Raw genomic sequence first — 19,607 nt, 5'->3', positions numbered from 1 at the left:
TATGTTCAGATAAAAAACTCTTAATCCATGAAAACAAGCCTATATTTACAAAAATAGTACAAATTAAAACTGTATGAGAAGCCATTTTAAAAGTACATGTCCTTGGAATCAGCAATTCCACTTTGGGATTGGATCAATACTACAGATACACCTGCACATGTGCAAAATGACATGTGTACAAGGTTATTTACCACATAATTCTTAATAGCAAAAACATGGAAAACAACCTAAATATGCATATATAGGAGACTAAATTATGCCATATCTAAATAGTGGTATGCTATTCATTGCATTGAAAGAATGTAAACGTTCTCTATGTACTGATTTTAAATATTTTAAAAATATCTTGGGGCAGAAAGCAAGTTATAGAACAGCAGTTAAAATAAGTCACCACTCACATATCAAATGGGCAAATAACATAGATGTGAATTTGCTTCCATATACAGACAGAAACTAGGGAAGAAGGATGGCTGTGGGAACTGAACAGACAGAAAATAAAGGTGAAAGAGATTTTTCAACATGTAGCACTTTATTCATTTTGAATTTTCAAGTGAAATAACCCTTTATAAATTCTAATTTAGATTTAAAATAAGCTATAACAGCAGCTTTGTACATCTTGAAACTCAAAACAGTTATGAAGCACTGTGAACAGCTTCAATCCTATCCTACATGGAGACTGGACAACACACCAATCTTTTAAATTCTCCTTTCAGGTAAAAAAATTTACCTTGACTTTGTTTCTATTTTTTTAAATATTACAGTCTTGAGGATTTCAAAAAAGCTTAGACCAAGATTATCAGAAAATAACCACAGTAATTACCCTATTCAACATTCTAATCAATGCATTAATCTGTACAAAATCTATGAAAGTAGACTTTGAGATTCCAATTGGGCCTATTAATATACACACACGTACATACATCCTTTCATTACCTCAGTGAATCTCATTCTAATTTGGGACAATTATAAAAATTGAAATCAGTGTCCCTATGGCTTCCACACAACTTTATACTATACACTATCTAAGACAAAACAGACTAAGTGTTACTTTCATTCTTTAATATAGTATTTCAAGACTTTGGGAACAAAAAATGATTATTTATGAGTTTTCTCTTTTCTGGAATAAATTTTGCCAGTTCGCTCCAATATCCTGGGTACTCTCCTAAGGATACATTCCAATTTGCCATAAAAATCACCATGTTAAATAAAACTGCCCAGGCCGACTTCAATCAGTTGGCCGAGCTGGACCGCCAGATCAAGAGCTTCAGTGTAGCCTCCAACCCCTACACCTGGTTCACCATGGAGGCCCTGGAGGAGACCTGGAGGAACCTACAGAAAATCATCAAGGAGAGGGAGCTGGAGCTGCAGAAGGAACAGCGGCGGCAGGAGGAGAACGACAAGCTGCGCCAGGAGTTTGCCCAGCACGCCAATGCCTTCCACCAGTGGATCCAAGAGACCAGGACATACCTCCTCGATGGGTCCTGCATGGTGGAAGAGTCGGGGACCCTCGAATCCCAGCTTGAAGCTACCAAACGCAAGCACCAGGAAATCTGAGCCATGAGAAGTCAGCTCAAAAAGATTGAGGACCTGGGGGCCGCCATGGAGGAAGCCCTCGTCCTGGACAACAAGTACACGGAGCACAGCACCGTGGGCCTGGCCCAGCAGTGGGACCAGCTGGACCAGCTGGGCAGTGCGCATGCAGCACAACCTGGAGCAGCAGATCCAGGCCAGGAATACAACAGGTGTGACTGAGGAGGCCCTCAAAGAATTCAGCATGATGTTTAAACACTTTGACAAGGACAAGTCTGGCAGGCTGAACCATCAGGAGTTCAAATCTTGCCTGCGCTCCCTGGGCTATGACCTGCCCATGGTGGAGGAAGGGGAACCTGACCCTGAGTTCGAGGCAATCCTGGACACGGTGGATCCCAACAGAGATGGCCACGTCTCCCTGCAAGAATACATGGCTTTCATGATCAGCCGTGAAACCGAGAACGTCAAGTCCAGCGAGGAGATCGAGAGCGCCTTCCGGGCCCTCAGCTCAGAGGGAAAGCCTTATGTGACCAAGGAGGAACTCTACCAGAACCTGACCCGGGAACAAGCCGACTACTGCGTCTCCCACATGAAGCCCTACGTGGACGGCAAGGGCCGGGAGCTCCCCACTGCGTTCGACTACGTGGAGTTCACCCGCTCGCTCTTTGTGAACTGAGCCGCTCCCTGGGTCACCCGCCCCTCGCTGCCTGCCCCGCGTCGCCTTGCTGCATGTCTGCTCCTCTGTGCTCTCACTTTCCACTGTAACCTTAAGCCTGCTTAGCTTGGAATAAGACTTAGTAGAAAATGGTGCTTCACTAACCCGCTTCCGGTCCAGTCACAATCACTATGTCACTGTGGGGACCCAGATCCACGTCTTGAAGCAGCTGCCCTCATTCCGACTTCAGAAAATCAAAGCAGCTGGCTCTTCCCCTTGTTCTCCCGCCCTCCCCCAAATCTGTTTCATGTAAAAGACAAATAAACGATGACTTCCCCCAAAAAAATAAAAAAATAAAAATAAAATAAAATAAAATAAAACTAAGTATGAAGAATACTTGGATGCAATGGATCATAAGTTCTGAGTTTACAGATGTGCAGAGTTGCTATCATAGCTTTTTAAAAAATCTAAACAAGCTGGGTGCAGTGGCTCATGTCTGTAATCCCAGCACTTTGGGAGGCCAAGGCAGGCAGATCACCTGAGGTCAAGAGTTCAAGACCAGTGTGGCCAACATGGTGAAACCCCATCTCTACTGAAAAAAAAAAAAACACAAAAATTAGCTGGGTGTGGTGGCGTGTGCCTGTAGTCCCAGATACTTGGGAGGTTGAGGCAGAAGAATCACTTGAACCCGAGAGGCGGAGGTTGCAGTGAGCTAAGATCATGCCACTGCACTCCAGCCTGTGTGACAGAGGGAGACTCCATCTAAAAAAAAAAAACCAAATTAATTAAAATATATAATAATAATGTCCTTTGATATAAAAATTCAAAAGGAAAACACTTTGAAAACTATAACATTAAGCAAATGAAACTCACTACAATAGCAATGTCCCTTTTAAAATGTACTAGATACACTGATCACCATTCTCTGAGGATAGTGTGGCCAACAGAGACACAAGTGGGAGGGCCACTTCCCACATTCTAAGCATTCTATGTCTATTAATTCAAACTAAAAACCAATTAACTCTTCTTGGCAGTCACATCAACTAGCTCACATTGTGCTTATAATCAACAGAAACTTCTAAAACATTCTTACATGTGCCTCAGTAAACCATGTTTCATCTTGCTAGATGTATTTGGGACACTGTTCTAGTTAAGAATATTTTTTAGAATTCTGATTCCTTTACCCGATGACTACAGAGTTCTCTTAGCTTTGTTATAATCACTAACATAATAATATATTCTTCATAGTCTCCTCCAGGTCATTTCAAAAATATCCACCAGTTCAGGATTAAGGAAAGAATACTGAATCCTGCCATTATATATATTCCTTCAGTTTAGCATAATCTATCAATGAATATTATTTGGGGCAGTTGATTTATTATTTAGCATATGTTTTAATTTTAAATATTATTTAGCATATTTTTAATTAAAACATAGCATATGTTTTAATGTTAACTTAAAATTAACATAAAATGTTAATTTTAATGTTTAATTTTGACTACTATATTTACCAATGAATAAAATAGTTTTAAATATGAAGGAAAATTTGACCAGCAGAAATTATCTATCAGGAATTTATAAGGCACATTCTATATAAAACTAAATTGCAGAAGCTTAGCTAAAACATAAATATTATTGCAAACATCTAAATACAACCAACAGATTAGCCTTGTAAAAAGAAAAAAACTAAATTTCATAAATCTGACCTGGCTGTGATGCTTCATTCACAAGAAAAATAACTGCCACCAGAAAAACACTTAGATTCTAGGGTTCAGAGGTGTCTCATGTTTCTTAGGTATTTTTTCATATTCAAATTAGATTTCATCCTTTTCATTCTAAATCATGGATCAACTGAAGATTTAAGCCAGGATTTATATTGCAGCAGGAGACCAGCCAATATGCAACCCAGGAACCTAGCAACCATAGCCGTATGGAGTCTGCCCTGACCTGCAGAACCCATCAGGAGTCTCAGTACTTACAGTGGAAGCTGTGTGACATCCTAGCAAGTAAAAGTAGTCACAGTCAGATTCCACAGCAAAGTGGCAGAAAACTTGTGGTTCCCTCCAGGATTGGGGCATGGGTGTGCATTTACCTCACGTCAAAGAGTAGTAAAATGAGAAAGGTTTTTCAAACAGGTAAAAGGCTTTAGTCTAGGCATGGATGTTTCTTAAAATGCACAAAGGCATAGCTTTCAGGTTTGTCAATGAAAGAAAGATATTAACAGGAAAACGCTAAAGGATCAGTACTATTTTCTTCTTCCCTTCCTATCAACACTGTCAAAAACAGCTACATCAAACCACTGAAGCAAAATCGTCAGTGCCTTCCACGTTTTTGAAATAACAATGCATCCCAAGCTGTATATTAGAATAATAGGGGGCTCTAGCTACGTCTAATACATTATAAATCCTGTGGATGTGCTGTTATTATGTGTCCTATTCAAAGAAACTTTCCTGTCCTCTTCCATAAGCATAGATATTTGGGACGGTGAATATGCCCATCTAACACTACAAATGCCAGGTTCACCTGATAGGTATAAACATGGTCAAATGACCAAGTTAAGACCAACCAGATGTAAGCAAATGTATGCCTGACTTCCAGGAAACTGCAACAGGTGGCTGAAGCAACACATTTTGCTTCTTTCTCTTTTTTATTTTCCTGCTGAATGGAATTTGATGTGCTAGCTGAAGTGTCACCTTGATTAATGAAGATGGTGAGGCAGCAAGATAAAAAGTGCCTCACACCACAGAGTAGAGCAGGAATGCAACCCTAGACCACCTACCTCCCAACTTCTTTGACATGAGAGAGAAATAAAACCTCCATACATCCTGACCACTCTTATCAGGATTTACTGGTAATATGCAGTTAACAGTAATATGGTATTAAGTTCTAACTAATAAAAAGTAATAAAAAGTCCAATGAGGTACGGTACCTAACCAGAGGGAAAATACCATGGTACTATCGTGTGTGTTTTTTGCAACTAAAATTTACCTTAATTTATTCTAAAACATTTTTCCATGTTATTTCATGTGAAAAACTCCTTATCCAATGAACTTGCCCCAGCAAACAGTGAACACCTAAGTTGGCCAGATATAGATTGAAAACAAAGTTATTTTGGCAAATCGAATTCCACTGTCACACAGTGTTGACAGGACAATTTAAAAGCCCAAAATTTATAAACACCATATTAATATGTTTTATAATAAAATGTAAACTAAGTGCTAAGTACAGAACAGCAAAATCCCATTACATGGTGAACAAATGGACCCCAACCCAGTCTAGGCTCACTCAACACTAAGTGAATGATGCCAATCCACATTCTCATTGACCTCCCAGTTCAATTCAAACCTCTGCAAAATTACATGTCATTATGGCATTATCGGCATGGGGGCGGTGGTGGGGGTGGCATGTGGCAGGGAGCTGGTGAATGCTAAGCTCCAAATGTTAAATCCATGAATTATTCCATGAGTTTACTTGCCATGCTCTCCTGATCGCATTCCATGTGGATCTCATTTTTCATTTTTTTTTTACTTTATTGAACTGTAACTGACAAGTAAAAACTGTAAATATTTAAGGTATACAAAGTATACAACGTTTTGATATAAGTTACACTGTTAAATAATTCAAACTAAGCTAATTAACACACCTATCATCTTACAGTTACCTTTTGTGTCTTTGTGTGTGTGTGTGATAGGAGCAGTGAGAACATTTAAGGTCTACTCTTAGCAAATTTCAAGTATAAAATATAATATTATTAATTATGTCACTATGCTATACACTAGATCCCCAGAACATTTTCATCCCGCGTAATTGAAACTTTGCCCTCTTCTAACATGTCTCATTAAACTTCTTAAAATTCTCTGTATTTGTTACAAAGGATGAAACTAAGCTCAAAGAAGTTAAGGATCTTACTTAACCTCACATCTAGTAAGAGACAGGGATAGAATTTCAACCAGCATCTTGATCCCAAAGCCTATATTCTTTCCGATTACCATATTATTCCCTGATTCCCTCATAGCTACAGACTTCTTTCAATAAAAGGTGTTTATCCCCATGCAATGTGTTGTATACAGCTTGTATGCATTTATTTGCTTATTTTTTAAGTCTTTCCATTAGAACAAAAGCTGCTTTAAGATAAGAACTTGGTTTTAGCCTGCTGATTTCAGGCTAAAACCAACATTATAGATTAGGCCTAGCACATAGAATATCCTCATTTTTTTAAAGAATGAATAAATGAAGTAAGGGAAAGCAAATATCAGTTGGTTGCTATAAAACTATTCCTTACTAGGATAGCCACATCCTCTATTCTCATGCTTGCCTGACCTCACAAAAAAAGTCAGTTTATCATGCAATAATAAAAATTCCAGATAATTTCAACCCACCACAATGGATCAGAAAAGTCTATCATAGACAACTTAACCTATTTTATTAATTAGTAAGCTTATATATTATTAATGGGGAAGAAGAAATAATAAGAGCTCTGAAGTCAGACTACTTCTGTTTTTATCCAAGATTCCGCCACAAGTTGTAGGGTCTTAAGCAGGTCCCTTAACCTCAGTGCCTCAAGTTCTTCATCTACATAATAAGGACAGTAACAATAGACATCTAATACGGCTGTTGCATTAAATGCTAGAATAAAAGTACTTAACACATATTAAATGCTTTATAATTGCTGTAATTTTGGAAATACATGGTCATTTTATTTCAGCAATTGCAGAAGCCACAAGCAAAAACAAATAATTAAGATGGATGCTGGTGAATAATTAACAATAGGTGGATTCACAGTTGTGCTGTCCAACACAGTGGTCACTAACCACATGCAGCTATTGAGCACTTGAAATGTGGCTAATCCAAGTTAACATACATTCTAAGTTTGAAATACCAGATTTCAAACATTCAGAACCACATAAAAAGGATAAAAAAATACCCCCAACCCCCACATTATAGATAAGAAAACAGACTAAGAGGTTAAGGTACAGACCCAGTTAGGTCACAGAACTGGGAGCCTAACCTAGGTTTCCTGAACTAGCTGATGAGCTAAATCACACACACACACACACCCCTCATGTTTTAAAGTTTACAAATTTGTGTTGGGCCACAATGAAAGCTATCCTGGGCTGCATGCCACCCGTGGGCCGGACAAGCTTGCTCTGTCACTACATTTCCCTCACCCACTGGTGTATTCTTATTTGACTCTATGTCTTCATTCACCTGAGCCTTACAAACGATAATCAAGGTAAGTGCCGAGGAGTTATTCAACAGGACTCTCCCTGAACATGGTAATAAGTAGCTAAGAGAGAAAAACTGGCAAGTCTTATTGGTCATTATCTTCCAAAATTCTGCTTTAGGACTCTCTTATTTATTGACAGCATCTGCCTCACTCACTTCTCTGCCAGTGAAAAGGACCATTATAATAGCCTCTAATGGTCCCCATTAACAATGTAACCTCATCAAAAGCAAATGTAAACCAATTACCACAAATAGCAGCCTGAGTGATCTCTGTTGCAAGCAGCAACTGAGAGATGACTGTGGAGGTAGAGAGTTGAAGAGAAATAGAAACTTTAATGAGCCATTCTGAGAAGTTCTCACTGCAATCAAAAGTCATTCTCCCCAACACCCAGCCACCCGTTAAGATCTGACAAAATCGAGGAGGTTTTGCAAACAAGTCTTCTCAGGCATGTGCTATGGAAAAAAGCAGGGGAAGGAAGGAAGCTCAATACACGCTGTGACCCTTTACTGTCCTACAAAATCAAAAACAGAGCCTGTCATTAAGCCAGAGAAAATTTCTACCCAATGCTTTTCCACAAATAATTCCAGTGGACTACGTCAAGTTAAAATAATGAGGGGCTCATCCTTTAGAAACAGTATGATTCCCCCTTGACCACCCTTCATATATGACTAATGTAACAGCGAGTCATAATAGCTAACATTTATTGACCGTTTACAATGCACTCAGCACAATTTTAACCTCTTTACATATATTATTTTAATGTCACCTTCCTATAAGGTGGGTTCAATGTGTTTTCCAAATGAAGAAGCTAAGGCCCAGATAACTTAAGAAAGTTATCCAGTTCACAAAATTTGGGGACAGAACCAGCTACATCTGACTGATATGCTCTTAGCCACTGGCTATGCTTGGGGCCAATCACATGATTTAATCAGCTTGAAGAGGTAAAAGCCCCTCTCCTCCCCATTTACCTTCAAAACACCATCCCATTCATGTCATTTATGCTCATTGTGCCTTTGCACACACTGTTTGCTTCCTCTGCCTAGAATACCCTTTCATCTGTTAGAACCTAATTCAGACGACACCTCCAAGAAATCTCCTTCTTCCTGCTGCCCCCAAATTATGTCATCCTATCCTCTTTGTGCCACTTCTGTACCTCATACATACATCTGTCACTTGCTTATGTGGCCTTTTCCTTACTAAGATTCAGATTTCTTAAACGCAGATGCCAATCTTCAATATACCCCACCTTAAGTACAGTGTTTGCTGGTGTGAATCATCTATAGTAGAAGAAAATTCACCGTTCACTATTACTTTTTGAAGAATGTATCTTGTCATAACCATTGAGTAAAGTCTCTAGTACTGAAGCAAGTGAGTGAAGAGGAGGGAGCAGACAAAACCTAAGAAAAGAATTCTAAGATAGCTGTACATTGTCCAAATAATAAGTTCATGGACAGACTCAATGAGGCCAAAAGAACAGCAAAGGATTTCTTTGTTGAGATGCAGCATGGGTAGCTCTGTTTTGCAGATGATATTGCTCTCAGGCAGGAAGAACTTTGTGCCTCCGTACCATCTGGCATTTCATGGCACAGTTCCATATGCTGAAGCCATATCTGCAAGAAACAGTAACTTTATGTTTATCACAAAGTATTCGGACAGCCTCAGGAGCAGACAACTGTGAGTCATTGTAAAAGCTTAAAGATGCTGACCAACTCATGCCACACAATGGCCTTTTCCAGTAGGTAGTAAGTGGTTTAACAGAGTTGCTTTCAGAAGAAGAAAATATGACATAAAATTATTTTCCTCAGAAATGTCTGAAGGTTTTGCTTTCTTTCTTGACCAGGTATTACATGGATGAGAAGTGGCTATCTGCAAAAGAAGAAAAGCAGCAGCAGAAGGCAAGGGACTTTCAGCTCATCATCTTTGTGCACCATCCTTCTAGGATAAGGAGTAGCAGACTTTCAATATGATAAACATTAAGGTCTATCTTTATACCTTTAATGTAGCTAGGATGCTTTTCACTGAAAGTAATAGTATCCCCAACTCAAAACGCCCTGTTAAACAATAAGCGGGGGTCGGGGTGGGGGGGATTATTATCAGATATCTCAAAAAAGTCCGAAAGTAAAAGAGTTCCATAGTTAGTTAATTTAACTCTTAAGTGAAGTATTTCAGGGCCCAGGCCTTTTCCACCTGTCTACATTCTCCACGTGCTAGCTTTTGTCTTCAAGTTTACTGCCTCCAAAGAAATCCACATTAACTCTGTGCAAAGCATCCTCATACAACAATAAACAAAAACTGAAGAAGAAAACAATTTTATTCTAAAAAAAAAAAAAGGGAGAAAATTCTCCCAGAATCAGCATCCTCCATCCTCCCTCTATCATATTTTCTCCCACATATCACTGAAGAATTGATTCAAGTGTGCATTCCTAAGGAAAACACTGGGTAAGGGAAATGGAATATTCTGATTGACTAATCAAGATTCACTCTGGGGACTCAAGAGAAACCCAGTCATCCCTGTATAATAACGGGTACCTAATAGCCGAATAAAACCAAGGATTTGTGAAAGAAGAAGGGTAGCTAGAGAATGGCCATTGGGTAGGCAACTAGCACTGTTGCTCTGTCCTGGCCTATCCAGTACGGAGGTCTGAGCTAGTAAACTGTACCTAAAACACTGAGACTACCACCTTCTAATAGCTAACTTGACATTTCCCTAACAAATAACAAAATTCTGCTCAGTATCTAAAACAGAAACATTAGCTGAAACCCACTTTAAAATAATTCATTTCAAGTAAATTAAATTACATTGATTAGTTATTGCATTTATATTCATGTATTTAGGGACATAAAATGCAAGAATCTTATTACTCCCCTTACAATAAAAATCATTTTATATTTATTATCTTCTTTAACCTTAGCAAATTTAGCTGGCAAAAATGCTGTGCTACCTTCAATACATCATTGTTAACAAATTTATATTAGCAAATTCAAGGATTTGTGAAGATTAAACAGATAAAAGCCCTCTTCAGGATTGGCATTAAAAAACTGGATATCTACATTAGGGTGACATAAATATGTGCTTCAGATTTTTAATTCTAAAAGCAATTCTGATTACACATACAGAATGCTGCTAATAAGAAAAGGCAAATTTTTAGCACATCCGTTCACCTGTGAGATTGAAAAAAAAGAAGACTATACAACTCTCCCAGGAAGAGGGACAAGAAAATGGAAATTTATTCTATCAGTTACAAAGCTATCATTCAAGTAATTATCAAGGAAACAATAAACAAACTAAAAAATAAATCTATTTTAAAATAAAGCCTGCTTCTGGGGCTAGTTTAATTGAATGACTATTGTATGCTACACTGCTGAGTCTCAACAGTATGCCATGGCCCTTCTTTCACATCAGATAGGGGTGCCAAATTAAATACAGAATTCCCATTTATATTTACATTTGAATTTCAGGTAAACAATATGTCACTTTTGTGTAATTATTTTATCATCAGTGCAGAATAAAATTTTAGTATAAATATGCCCTATGCAATATTTGGGATATATACTAAAAAGTATCCATTATTTACCTAAAATTCAAATATAATGGGCAACCTATATTTGCATCTGTGTTGTGTCTTCTGACGCTCCTTCTTTCTATATCTTTGACAACATCTTCCTTTGTTCTTTGGATTGTCCTGTTTCTATGCCCAGTTATAATGCCTTTGTCTCTTAGGACTTAATAATGTCTCCTGGCTCCGGTCAGCTCCAATTCCTTAATCTTTTCAGTGCTGTCTGAAAAAGCAGCTCAAAGGAAATTTCCACAGCAGAACTCGACATCCTGTGCAAGACTAAAACCAGACAAATAGATGAGATGACACTAAGAGACATGTGTGATCATTTTTAAAGAAAGAAGAACAAGTGAACAAACCCCAAAGCCAGCTAATTACAATCCCTGAAGAGCTTTTTTTAAAAAATGCAGGTACAAAAAGCCTACCCCACACCTACTATTTCAGAATTTTAAAAAGAGTGGCCTGGAAAGCTGTATAGTTTTAAAGTTCCTGAAGGAGTCTGATATTCAGCTATAGGTTTGGGATTTTTCTGGAGATGGTAATTATGAGTTAAGAAATCTATAAAAGCTGGGGAGAGTTCAGTGAGTAGATTTAGACTTAAACAGCAGAATGCCGAACCCTTAAAAATTTTTTTGGACCAACATAAAACAAAAAGATAAATATATGGGATACACAGGATTAAGACTCAAACCAATTTTTAAATCAGGCTTTCACTCATGATAATATGAGGAGATTCATTTTCTGGTTTGTATAATTTTGAATCATATTTTAAGATATAGGCATTTCTCTTGTTTTTTGGTAGAGACAGGGTCTCCCTATGTTGCCCAGGCTGTTTTCAAACTCCTGAGCTCAAGGGATCCTCCATCCTCAGATTCCCAAAGTGCTAGGTGCTTCCTAAGAGTCTTTATGTTTTGTCTGCTTGGAAAACAATCTAAAATGCTAACATCTATGCAAATTTCTCATTAGAAATAGTGATTTTAAAAAATCATGTCAAAGGAATGGGTAATGAAATAAAGACCCCCTAAAGTTTATGCATCTATTCCACTAAGTGGAAGACTGAGCATAGTTTCGTGGAAACTGAAAGCTTGATCTCCTTCAGCTGAGGTCCAGGACAATTCTCCCTCACACACAACCTCCCTGAATCTTGTAGAATGTAAATGATGACCTTTTGTCAAAACCTACAAGAATAACTTTTTGTAACGGAATACTGACGTGTCATAAGAAATTAAAGTAATTCAAACAAACATGGAAAGGGTCTCACAATACACATGGCACATTACAAGTCTCCACAGCCGACAGAAACCGCAAGGATGGAGAAGGGTCACTGCACACTGCCTTTCATTAGTGACCACATATCCCACAGACTGCCACATGCTACACTGATCCAAAGAGAAAGTCTACACAATACTAAACATATTAACAAGACTGCTATACAGTGAAATGCTGTGTAACTCAGGCTATGGTATACGCATTTTGGTCCTAAGTCTATTGGTAAAAGGTATGCTTTTGGCTCCTCCCATCTGCTGCCCACACACTGACAGATACAGGGCCAGGTCAACCTGAAGAAGAGCGAGTCCTTAGTTACTCTCCATTAGCATTTAGAAGCATTATCCACTCCATTTTATAGGAGAAACTTGAATTCACAAAACAGATGTCCAAGAAAACTCAAGAACACTCAAAACGAATTCGGGAAGCTAAAAACTGAAAGATAATCTAGGATGTGAATAAATAGAATAGAAAAACTTAAATATTTTTGTGCTAAAGTGGATCTGAATTTTTTTCATACTGCAAGACATTACCTAACATTAGTTTCTTTCTTAATTTCTCTTGCACAAAATTCTATTATGAAACCCTGTTTACCCTATAAAGATATCTACTTATATTTTAAATTATAGAATAACTCAAATTTATTTCTACAGCAAAGAACAGATAAATAACACATTCTCACACTTTCTGGAAGAGCTTTCTGAAATCCTGAGTATTATAAATCCCTGAAATGTACCCGGATAACACTGTGAAATTTGGCAATAAGGTAAGAGAAACATTTATAACCTCAACAGAGACATTAAAGTTATACATTAATAATTAAAAATATAATTTAGCACTAAAATTGTTTGCATATTGTAAGGAATTACATGAAGTAAATAAAATATCAATACATAGGGCAAATTTTACATAACCCAAAGACATAGATGTGATAGTTTGTGGCTCCTCACATCTTCCCAAACATTAGTCATACACCCTACCTTTGCCGACCAAAATGCCTGGTGTTCTACAATGACAAACCCTTTCAGTCCTTTCAGTTATGGTATTGTTTTCAGAACTCCTTCCCTGTGAAACTTCCTACAATAAGTTAATATGTAAACCCATCAGTCCTTTAAAGTATGTAACGGCTTAACACTAGCTCAACTGGCTGACAACCTGCTCCCAAAAAAGAATAGGACACGTCAAATAATAATTTTCCTCGTTGTTTAGAAATTGAGCGGGGCAGATAAAAAAGAGAAAAGAAAGACAAAGAAGACAGGGCAGCCAGATGGTTGTAGAAAGGAAGGAAGCAAGAGGAAGATGAAGGATAAACAGGAGTTCTTAATAAGATGCTGAGATTGGAACTTCTGCTCTCCTAAGGGAGACACCCCAAGAAAGTGACCCACAGATATTCTGGCAGTAGATCAAAGTTATTCAATGGCCGTGGGGTAAAATGATAACTTATTACTAAAACCAACTAGTACCTATTACATAAATTAGTTTCTTAATAGTGCTCACATCTTACAAGCACATTTTTGAATTAAAATCTAGTAGGGTATAATTAAGTCAAAGATTACTTTTCTTGGAAAAAGAGATGCATTTTACGCTACATACACATGGAGCACATAAATTCATTCTCACATTATTCATTGTTTAAGCCTAAAGCCTTTCACATCACTTCTCTATTACTACATCCACCCTACAGTTTTCTAAATGCATGCAAACAGGAAACTTTAAACTTTTTTAAAGCAATAACTGCCTCAACTTTTATTTAAAGGGACTAAGTTACAATTTAGTGTTTGTTCAAACATCCAGTAATTCAATAACTCAGCAAATATTTATTGAGAACCTACTACATACCTGTACTCCGACAGTGATGGGAGAGACAAAAAGTGAGATAAACCTAACCTTAAATAATGGTTTAGTGATATTTTGGGAAAAGCATACCTCATTTTCCAACACACTGTAAGTTAAATGGAGACATTTTGAAAGGAATGTTCAAATACAGTTATGATTGAAGAAAGTAAAATTTTCTTTTCCTATGATTTTGGTTTGTAAAACAGTACACTTGAGCCAACAGCCATGGCTGCCAAAAATTAGATGATGAATCTAAAGCAAGTTCAGTTACACATATATAAACACACAAATACTTACACGCTCTTGGGGACACACATACTTACTTGTCTACTCACCCACTGGGGTGTTGCATATTTCACAGAGCAGAATTTGCCCAACCTATATACTGCAGGTCACCAAATACTTTTTTTTCCCTTTTAAACAACCATTCAAAACTTTAAAACAGTTGAATCATATTTTAACATTACTTAAACATCTTCCTCCATAAACCTCCTTAATTTTCATTTTGGCTAATAGGATGTGGTGCAGAGCACTCCCCACCAGGTAGGAGGCGCGCAGTGCTACACAAAACTGTGTCTCTCCTTAATCTCCTACTAAATCCTTTAGTCAGTAAGTCACAATTTATCATCCAAAAAATCTTTGTTTACATGCATATGCATTTAGTTTCCATTGCAATTAATTTGCTTTTGCTTTTCAAAACTGTCCCTATTAACAAAGTAGTGCTGTTTATCATTACCACTATTACTAATTTTTATTAGATTCTTAAATTGGAAAATTTTGTCAATTGGTATTTCTTTATCCACTTCTGCTTTTATTTGTTAACCGAAGTGTGACTCTTGAAGGAATTTGATAAATAAGTTAGAAAAATGTTTGTTTCTAAGGTAAATAATAATAATCAATGAAATTTAATTAAAATGATTTACTAAAAGGCCTTGATGGTATCAGAATATGTAATTTTGAAACTTTTGTTTCCATGAAATGTCTTTTTTCTTTTTTTCTTTTTGAGATGAAGTTTTGCTCATCACCCAGACTGGAGTGCAATGGCACAATCTCGGCTCACTGCAACCTCTGCCTCCCAGTTTCAGTTGATTCTCCTGCCTCAGCCTCCCAAGTAGCTGGGATTACAGGTGCCCTCCATCATGCCCGACTAATTTTTGTATTTTTAGTAGAAATGGGTTTCACCAGGTTGGCCAGGTTGGTCTCAAACTCCTGACCTCAGGGGATCTGCCTGCTTCGACCTACCAAAGTGTTGAGATTACAGGCATAAGCCACCATGCCCAGTGCCTAATTTTCAAACTTTTAATCTTATGAATGTAATAACTACATAATATAAATATCTACATTTTAATTATTGAATTAAATGAAAATTTATACCTCAGTAGCTCCTAATGCTACTTTTAAACATTTCCAAATAGTTTGTTTTAAAAACATATTCTTAAGAATACAGAATAACTTAATTTTTTAAATCAAGTTTCTGAATTCATAATGGCTCTCTTTTAAAACTTTATATCTAAATAGATTTAATTTTTACAGATCTTTGTCCATTAAGATAGGCAGCTTCATTTTTGTTTTTAAATGAAGAATGTCTTCAGATAATAGTAACAAATAAAAACATTTGCCACCGAGCAGTATGATGACAATTAAAACAAATCTAGATTTTAGATTTGTATATTCTAATGATTCTTTCCTGCAGTCTAAATGTCTTGTTTGCATGTTGCACGTAAACATTATCAAGTTATGCAAAGGTACCAAGCAAACCATGCTAACATCTTTCCTTAATAAATTCATCTTAAACTTAAAAGACTATGAAGTTTAAGATCTTTGAAATTATTTTAGGAACTAAGGCATATAACTACCAGACTGCACTAAAGTCATGCAATGAGTAGCTAAAACCAAAATGCCTCACATCAACTACAAAATCACTTTTTCTTTATCAGCTATATGATATTATCAACACTGTACTGTATTTGGGACCAATGAAGCAGAGAATATTGAAAAAGTATCAGTTGTCAAAATGTTTAATGAAGACACAGCTGTCAGATGACAGAGACAACACTAATTCAAAAGATTATTAAAGCAAAAGAATTTCCAGTACATAAAATGAATCCCCAGATGTTAAAAATGGTCCTATTTTAAACAAAAATGAAAATCCCTGAAAAGTTATGCTTGGAAGAACATTATTTGTTTTGCAGAGAAAAACCCAAACAAACTACTGGGAATGAAATTTAGAGAGGCTAAAAAAAAAAAAAGGGAAGCTAATAAGACATTTCATAAACAAGGCCTATGTTTGTGTTCTATACTGATAGGAATATGTAAAGCCTTTGAGATCAAGAGCTTATTCTGAAAACACTGCAATTCAAGTAACACATAGTTCTCTTCCAAAGAATCTTTGCAATGCAGACGTTTTCCTGGATTCCACATTAAATTATGTTAACAAAATAGTGAATATAATAAAATCCAAGCTGCTACTGTCCCATCTGTTTTCAGCTTTTATGTGAAAAAATGGGATCAGAACATCATTTGTTATTGTTTCCTACCACAGCACACTGATGATACAGAAAAGAGTCTGGGTTTAATCAAGAGTTTATGAGCCAAAAGTTGAAGTTTTTTAGAAAACTGAAAATACTTTATTTTTCCTTTCAGATTCATTGAATAGTTACTGGTTACAAAAGGTGACTAACTTAACTGGCACTGGAACACCAGAATGAACTAAAATTATAAAAGGACTTAATTAATATGTACTGGTATGTACCAAGTTTATGAGTTCAAAACAAAAATCCAACTTAGAAAAAGTGAGGTTAAAACAAGTCACGTGTTGCTTAGTTATCATTCGTATCCTAATATTGTAGAACATCTAAATATACTTACACAAGAGACATTATTTTCAAATTTTTGATATGAGAAGGTTCAATTCAATTCGAAATTAATTTACGTTATCAAAAGAAATGTATGTAACCACATTTCTTAGAAAAGAGATGTCAAATTGAAAGAATAAAAATAAGTTATATTTTTAAAAAAGGAAGAGAGACATTAAAGAATATTGTACCCTTGATATATAATTGAATTTCCAAATACTCTGTTATACTATGTCATAATCAGGCATTATTTTAAAAATGGCATAAATTCTTTCCTAAGGCTTGGGCGTGGAGGCACATGCCTGTAATCCCAGCACTTTGAGAGGTGGCAGTGGGTGGATCACCTGAGGTCAGAAGTTCGAGACCAGCCTGACCAATATTGGGAAACCCCATCTCTACTAAAAATACGAAAATTAGCCAGGCGTGGTGGCATGCACCTGTAATCCCAGCTACTCAGGAGGCTGAGACAGGAGAACTGCTTGAACCTGGGAGGCAGAGGTTGCAGTGAGCCAAGATTATGCCATTGCACTCCAGCCTGGGGAACACAGCAAGACTCCCTCTTAAAAAAAATACATTCTGAGACCTCCTACAGAATCTAATCTCAAGTTTGTATCTTTAAGTGCAGTGTGGAAGGAAATGCTACACTGCACAACTCCAGGGACACCTTTAACATTGAATAAGTGTGAGTGCTACTTCCTGAGCCGACCTGTATATTACACAAAGGTGGGGAAGCTCTGAACCGTGACCAAAAGGCAGTGTTTTTGAACAATGCTGGTCTTCTTCTGTTAACATAAGTTAGGGATGGTTCTTATTTATTTATTTATTTATTTATTTATTTACAGACAGGGTCTTTATTGCCCAGGTTGGAGTACAGTGGCATAATCACGGCTCACTAAAGCTTCTACCTACCTGGCTCAAGTGATCCTCTCAGTTCAGCCTCCCAAATAGCTGGGACTTGGGAGGTGCACACCACCATGTCCAGATAATTTTTGTAATTTTTGTAGAGATGAGGTTTCACAAAGTTGTCCAGGCTGGTCTTAAACTCCCTGGCTCAAGCGGTTGCCCACCTCAGCCACCCAAAGTGCTGGGATTACAGGCATGAACCACTGTGTCCAGCCAGGAATATTTTTTAAAGCGTTCTGTACTACAATAAATTCAGCACCCCAGGGATGGTAATGTTTCTGGTTGAGATTCTGTCAAACTAAGAACTCTCATTCCTGATTTGGATGCTTTGCGGTGATGTATGTCATAATTTTAGGCAGCCCTGACATCCATGTCCTAAAAAATAGGCCCAAATTTTAAAAATTATCGATCAACACTCTTGTAACACTTACGTTTGGATGTTCGATCTCTAGCTAAGTTTTTTAAAACAACTGACTAGCAGCTACTATATGCCTGCCGATTAGGAGGAATAAGAAAAAAATAAGGTAATTTTATTAAAAATACCAAGGTAGTCATTACTCACATGATACTGCTTGCGCATAACAGAACCCATTTTAAAATAAAGACAAAGTGATAAAAGTCTTATTTAGGCCAGACTCAATTAGCATGGATGTTTTTCTGCACATATTCACATAGCACAGGGGAAAAAAAACTAAGATCAACAGAAGCATGAGATAGCCATATAACTCTAGCTATGATTTTTCCAAAATAATTATGCTTTTCCTACCTAAAATGCTAAATTTAAGTTTAAAAAAATCAACATCATTTGACAAAATGACATTCACAGTTTAATATTTTTCTAACAGAGAAACATCAAATCTATTATTATTATAGCAGCAAACAGAATCAAGAAAAGGCAAGCTTGCTTCCCCTTATTTATACTTTGTTAATAACCTCCTTATAATTTTTAGATGCTATCTTGATAAAATTCTAGTTATTAATATACATGTATTACCATCCCATGCCCATGAAATTATATGTTCTTTTTGCTGAAAATTGCCAAGCCTTATTCATTTTCATATTGCCTGCAGGTTCTCAAAGAAATGAATTTCTCACTCCTTTTGGTATTATGTATCCATCTCAGCAGAACAAAGAAAAGTTCAGGCTGAAAATAAAGCAAACCTTTTAGAAGTTAAAGTAAAATATATCCAATTCTTTGCAATCACTCATATTAAGGTTCTTATAAACATCGCATATGTATTATAATGACCACAGGGGTAAAACAAAGCAAATGCAATCTCACATCTTATTTTAAAGGCCTCTTATATTTGATGTAAAGCACCATGATTATATGAAATAATATTTTTGAGATGTATTCAAAATACTGTACCTTTAAAAAAAGTAAACTGTTGCCACTTTTTAAACAGGCACATCATATCAAATCATCTCCATTATTCTTAAAATAGAATATGAAATCAGATATACAAAGACATAGAGCAAAGCTTCAAAAGCCCCAAGGAAGAAGTGATTTGCATACATTTATTGACCTTTCCCTAAGCAGTCCTCAGAGCAGATGCTAAGCTACCTTTCAGAATTAGAAAGTACTGGCTGGGTGCGGTGGCTCAAGCCTGTAATCCCAGCACTTTGGGAGGCCGAGACGGGCGGATCACGAGGTCAGGAGATCGAGACCATCCTGGCTAATACGTTGAAACCCTGTCTCTACTTAAAAATACAAAAAACTAGCCGGGCGACGAGGCGGGCGCCTGTAGTCCCAGCTACTCGGGAGGCTGAGGCAGGAG

General features: G+C 37.0%; 1 protein-coding gene and 1 pseudogene across 5 annotated transcripts in view; one reads left to right on the top strand and one right to left on the bottom strand.

The window, feature by feature from the left end:
- The window catches only part of CADPS2 (calcium dependent secretion activator 2), a 602,646-nt gene that overhangs the window by 443,203 nt on the left and 139,836 nt on the right, over positions 1-19,607 (bottom strand). The gene's annotated exons all lie outside the window — the stretch shown is intronic.
- On the top strand, positions 1,217-2,531 carry LOC104668718 (annotated as a pseudogene). Its single transcript, XR_004058042.1, has one exon. The product of XR_004058042.1 is annotated as a spectrin alpha chain, non-erythrocytic 1 pseudogene (transcript).

This window comes from Rhinopithecus roxellana, chromosome 6 (genome assembly GCF_007565055.1).
Source record: "Rhinopithecus roxellana isolate Shanxi Qingling chromosome 6, ASM756505v1, whole genome shotgun sequence".
Lineage (NCBI taxonomy): Eukaryota > Metazoa > Chordata > Mammalia > Primates > Cercopithecidae > Rhinopithecus > Rhinopithecus roxellana.
Note: the sequence above shows the minus strand (reverse complement) of the source record. Positions and strands in the feature narration are given on the sequence as shown.